General features: G+C 39.0%; 1 long non-coding RNA gene across 2 annotated transcripts in view; it reads right to left on the bottom strand.

Moving 5' to 3' along the window:
* Positions 1–542: 542 nt before the first annotated feature.
* The window catches only part of LOC115598188, a 26086-nt gene continuing 20628 nt past the window's right edge, over positions 543–6000 (bottom strand). For both annotated transcript variants that reach the window (XR_003987454.1, XR_003987455.1), the window contains exons 2-4: positions 3377–3484; positions 1813–1921; positions 543–938 (exon numbers count right to left, since the gene is read on the bottom strand). This is a non-coding gene — a long non-coding RNA (uncharacterized LOC115598188). The remainder of the gene's footprint in view (positions 939–1812; positions 1922–3376; positions 3485–6000) is intronic.

Genomic DNA, 6000 nt, shown 5'->3' with positions numbered 1-6000 from the left:
GTTTCCCAGCATAACTTTGGTATAATTACACGCTGAAAGAAACAGAGCCCCAGAAATTACATTCTAGATCTCAATTTGGACTCCAATTATAACCAAACAAACATGAATTGGGGCAAGTTTATAGAAATAGATCTAATGTGTTTAGAAATAAATGTAATTATTTAACTCTACTGACACTCCATGCCAATTTTTCAGGAGGCTTTAGAGAACAGATAGAAATAAAGGCTTAATCATACAGTCTTTGAACAAATGCAATGCCAGACCCAATTTGCTGCTCTCTAAAAGACATTTTAAATAACTGCAAATGGCAAATTTAACTACAGTTACACCAGGGATGAACTCAGCCCTTTGTTTTCTCTCCTGGAGGCTATGACATTGAGTAATTAGTAGAACGTTCCTTTTTGTCAATGTTTGAAGGGAATAAATGACTAGATACAAATGCTTACCTGAGCACCATTTATTGAACCATTGGCTTCCAAATAATCTTTGGCAGAAGATCACTTCCAGTTCTTCACTTTGCAACTGAACACTTGTTATTTGGCAAATAATCTACATACTACATTATGTATCTCTTCTGGCTATGTCTATAGAGTCTCACAGCACTGCAAGTACATTTTGAATAGGCTTTGCAAACTTATACTTTGTATGGTCAGAACTGTATCTAAGATTTCAAAGAATTTAGAGTTTTAACACTGCAACAAGTCATGGCTGATAGCCACATAATGCCCACAGTTTTAGTGTCATGAAAACGAGATGTGCCATCAGTGCACATGTTGAGAGACTGTATAAACTCTATGGGCCATATGAGAATTTCTGGCTGAATGGAAGAACTTGGATGTCCTCTGGAAGGCACCTTGGGGCTGAGGATTCAGGCTGTCGGACAGACTTCAGCAAGTAATCATCTCATGATGGTTCCCCTTATTCTAGAATGGTGAATGCTAAAAGAAACAAGACAACTTAAATACTTTTTTGCCTTTAGGTTATTAATAACTTGTTCACCCCCTCTCTTCTTCCCCCTCCCACCACCCCCACCTTCATTCCATCATAAAATAAATTAATTACATTTTAAATACTGTGGGCAGGATCTCCACTCAGTAACACCTGCTGCCATTAGGACATCAAAGCTCACCTGCCTGCACTAGGATCTGGTAAAGTTCTTGCAGCCATTTCCACTTACTTCTAATTTTCAGTTTGCATATGGATGGTTTACCCTAAACACAGAAACACCTAATTACATGCCTTGTCACTTTATTCCTGGAAGTTTTACCATCTGTCCCCTTGTTATGTAATCCCTCTGACTGTCCCCTTAAAAATGCAATAAAATAGTGCTAGCATAAAAGATGAAGCTGTAGTATTGGGAAAGACACCATCCGGATCCATGTCCGTCTTCCCTGCTGAGACAAAAAGAGGGTCAAACTCTACTGGTGCACATTCATGTACACCTGACCCTCTGGTATGGAGAGAAGTAAAAACTATCATGTAATTTTTACCTCCTAGAGGGCACAAGTTTGGAGTAAGTCCAGTTCCAGTGTGAAAGTTTGATTACATAGCCCCAGATATGCCACTGTACGCAAGCACCCCAGATGATCTGCACTCAAAAAAACCATTTTGCTGTGTCACAGGGGCCTTCAGGAGGAAAGTATCGGCTGAGGGCAACAAAAACATGTCTGGGCAGCACATTACAGCTACAATTTTATCCTGAGCTTATAGCATGCTTTTGCACCATCCCACTCCGAGGATGGCAAGGGTCTCCTTCATGTATTGCTGCAAGGTTTCTTAAAGGTTTTGTGTTTTAGAGATTACCCCACTTACTGTATGTTATTGTGCAGGAGCTGCCAAGGGAGGTACTTGTTATAGCAAATTCTTCCACCCAAGTGCCCACGGTGCAAAATTGATTTGCTCTAAATATCTCACCAACTCTCTGAAAAAAATAAGTTAATCTCTCTTTAATGAAGTAACATGATTATCAGTACACAGTATTATAGAAAAGGTATTAGTAATAGAAAAAAATTGAATTACAGTAATGAGATACTTTAATCATTCTTTATATCTTTTCCCACAGCAGTTGTGAGAAAAGCTGCAGAGAAAGACTGTTCTTCTTCCACCAATATATTTGCTTTTGTTCATTTAACTAATGAAATTAAAAGTTTACTTGGGAAATTCCCATCGTATTTGAGGGAAGTTCCTATTTTATAAGGGCAGTTACAGCATGGTTATACTGAGGATATGATGTGAGAAACTGGGCTTTCTAAAATAAATGGGCTTAGTTTTCAGGCAGGGGAAAATAACATTCCTCTGGTAAGCAACAAAATAATGTAACCCATAAATCTATACACTTTACTATTCAGACAGAGGACTTTGCTGTGAGCTACACTGCAGATACTTTCTGTCATAGGAGTACCCAGAAAATCAGCAATTGTGCATTCAAAATCTTGTCTTAAAACCTTTCAGGACAAGACAAACATAAAGAGAGTAGTACTTAATAAATTTCATGTCATGATTATCATAGAATCATAGAATCATAGAATCATAGAATCATAGAATTGGCTGGGTTGGAAGGGACCTCAGAGATCATCAAGTCCAACACTTGAACCACCGTCGCGGTTGCTAGACCATGGCACTGAGTGCCACATCCAGTCTCTTTTTAAATATCTCCAGGGATGGAGAATCCACTATTTCCCTGGGCAGCCCATTCCAATGTCTGATCACCCTCTCCATAAAGAAATTCTTTCTAATGTCCAACCTAAACCTCCCTTGGCACAACTTGAGACCGTGCCCTCTTGTCTTGTTGAAAGTCATCTCGGAAAAGAGACCAACCCCCACCTGGCTCCAACCTCCTTTCAGGGAGCTGTAGAGAGTGATGAGGTCTCCCCTGAGCCTCCTCTTCTCCAGGCTGAACAGCCCCAGCTCTCTCAGCCTCTCCTCATAGGATCTGTGCTGGAGTCCCTTCACCAGCCTGGTTGCCCTCCTTTGGACCTGCTCCAGGACCTCGATATCCTTCCTGAACTGAGGGGCCCAGAACTGGACACAGTACTCGAGGTGTGGCCTCACCAGTGCTGAGTACAGGGGCAGAATCATTTCCTTGGACCTGCTGGCCACGCTGTTCCTGATACAGGCCAGGATGCCACTGGCCTTCTTGGCCACCTGGGCAATTATGGCTTTGTTCTGTATAGGTTTATACATGACCACCTGCTTATATATTTCCAGGTAGAAAAACAACCACCACCACCACCACTTTAGATTATGAAATAACCAGCATCCCATATAATATCTTGTGTACTGGAAACGTGTCCCTTAAGTTAGCCACAAGCTAGCCCAAATAGCCACAACATAATTAGCAGTGGATGAAGACACAAACCCTTGCCTGTCTACTTACAGTTTTGATCCCTAAGATGAGGATGGAAAGGTTGTGTTCACATTGTTTTCTCTCAACTCCAGATCCAAGTACTGAGTCCATTTTCCTTAATACACAAGATCTGTTACTCTACGAGAAAAAAACAAACAAACAAAAAAAATTATTTTTTTTTCTTCCATTCAGGTAGTTCAGTGGTGGTACAGTATAGCACATGGGAAACTAGCAACTATGCAATTTTTTCTTGCATTTAGTTGAGTGAAATTTCCATGGTAGGAAACGTATTGCCTACCCAAAACTCCCTTTGGCTTTCAAACTTTCTTGTGGACTGATGCAGCACACTGCCAACGACTTTGAAAATTTCACATTTGCTGCAAAAATACAACATTTTTCAGCAGCTTATTATGGGCTATTTCCTTGAGGGAAAAAAACTGTCATAAATAGCAGTGGAAGAAACACCTTGCCTTAAGACTGAGTGTTTATCAAAAATAATGGAACCTCTGAGCAGTTCTTTCTCTCTGGCACTCAAGATACATGTAACAGAGTAAGAAGCAGATTAGCCAGTAACTTTGAAGTTTGCATAGGCTGCAAAGGACATAATGTTAATTCTTAAATATCAGTTACTGTGATACTGTGTTATATAAGGTAATCAGAATATTTGATATATTTGTATGTTCGTGTAATTAATGACAATTAATGACTGGCTAGAAAACTGACTTAAAACTATTAATGGTCTTCAAATAAGCAGTTTCCTGATAAACAGAGTGGAGGATCACTGAAAGATCTTTTTGCTTACCTCAGAAGACATTGCTTTCAAGCCATGACTAAATATGTTAAAAAATTATTTTCTGGAAATAGTAGATCTGATTACTAAGATTACCATTCACTCCTGTTCTAACTTGTTTATTCCTCTCAACATTATTTCATCAGTTCCAGAGGTTATTGGCACTTCAGTAGTTTTGAGACTGCCAGACTCTAAGCCAGGCCTGGAGAAAGATCTACCTGAAAATAATTTCAGGGTAAAAATCATAACTGTTGAAATAAGATCAAGTCCTGACAGTGGAGTAATACACATAATAATCTCCAGCCTGTGACAGACTATGAGCAATGTTAACACAGCTGGGTTTGCCAGTCTAGGAGCAAAGTGATCCAGAGGAATGTGAACACCTAATAAATTAAGATAGACTAAAATTATCTCTGAATAAATTCCACAGTGAATAAAGTGCATTGATTCTACAGTAGGATCCGAAGAAGCAAAACTTCTGTGACTTGGTACCACAGGGCGAAGGCCTCAGGGTAAGAAAGCCAGATACAGAGTTCTTTTCTTGTGTTAAAATCCCTTTCTCATGGGATATAAAGATTAAATATGTTGGTTTAAAGAAGGTGTTGAGCACTTGAGTACAAACTCCACAGGTTTTCTGATCCATAGGATGCTGAATTTGGTGAGGAAGAGAATCAGCAAGGTCTGAACTTTAACACCCAAAGTCCTGCCCTTCTTGTTGCAGAGGAAACAGCAACATTAAACAAAACTAAAGGTTCTGCCTTCAAAATATTCAGTATCTATTTCAACTATGGTTCAGTATAGACAGCCCTCCAGCAGTAATGATCCTTTTGGTTAGCATTAAAATCTCCTTTAACCTTCACAAATACACAGAAAACTGAAAGCACATGCAATCCCAAGTACATTGTACACAATATTTTCAGCAAGCTTATTAAAGTTGCCATGGACTTCACAGGGGAATGACTGACCACGCTCAGGCACCTGCAGTGCATTCAGCTGTAGGAGACTTCTTCCTTCTTGTGTCACAAAAAGCAGATGACCACACCAAATGCAGCCTTCTCCAGACAGGCAAAACTGGTGGGTTAGTCTGCAACATGCATGTGCTACTAAGATAGAGATTACCACTCTCTCTTGAGGAAAAAGCAGCATCAAGAGTCCCTTAGAAATAAGCATATTACAGGGCTGATGTAGTAATGTTAATAATGGACAAAGCACCTAAGAAGAGGCTTTTTATTAATGCATATTATTTGGTTTAGTGAAAATAATAGCTTAACTGCTGTTCAGTCTGTTTCCTCCCTGAAGAGCAATAAAGCCCTCATTTCACATCTAGAAATACTTGAAATAACTTTTTCAAGTATTTCCAGATATGAACTAAAGGCTTTATTATCTCAGATTTTAAAAAATAAAATATGAGAACAAGTCATAATGTTTCCTGACACTTTTTCTATGCTTGAATCACAAGGACTTAAAATTAAAATCTTGTAGTATTGTTCCATGTACCATTTTCTTGGAATTTTGGATTCTGACAAAAGCATACTGCAGTTTCAAATAATTCATAAATTAAATGTAGCCTCCCTTAAAGGCTGATCCTCTTAGAGTCCTCATTTTAACATATATTTCAAAGTGATTTTAAAAAAACAAACTTTTTTTCCAAAGAGCATTCACATTTATATTTGTCTTACTGCTGACACATTTACTATACACACTGTAATGAATCTTCAACTAGCCCAGATACCAAAAAAATGTCTTCCCTCTTTGGGAAGAGGCAATGGAATCACATCATATCTACTGTGCAGCAAAAGTGGTCTCATGGCTATGGATGATGGAAGGAGAAATAGGTGACAGATTTTGCAGCCAACCTTATCTT

The sequence above is a fragment of the Calypte anna genome, chromosome 1 (assembly GCF_003957555.1).
Source record: "Calypte anna isolate BGI_N300 chromosome 1, bCalAnn1_v1.p, whole genome shotgun sequence".
In the NCBI taxonomy this organism is placed as follows: domain Eukaryota; kingdom Metazoa; phylum Chordata; class Aves; order Apodiformes; family Trochilidae; genus Calypte; species Calypte anna.
The sequence above is the reverse complement of the archived record's forward strand: the minus strand, read 5'-3'. Positions and strand labels throughout refer to the sequence as shown.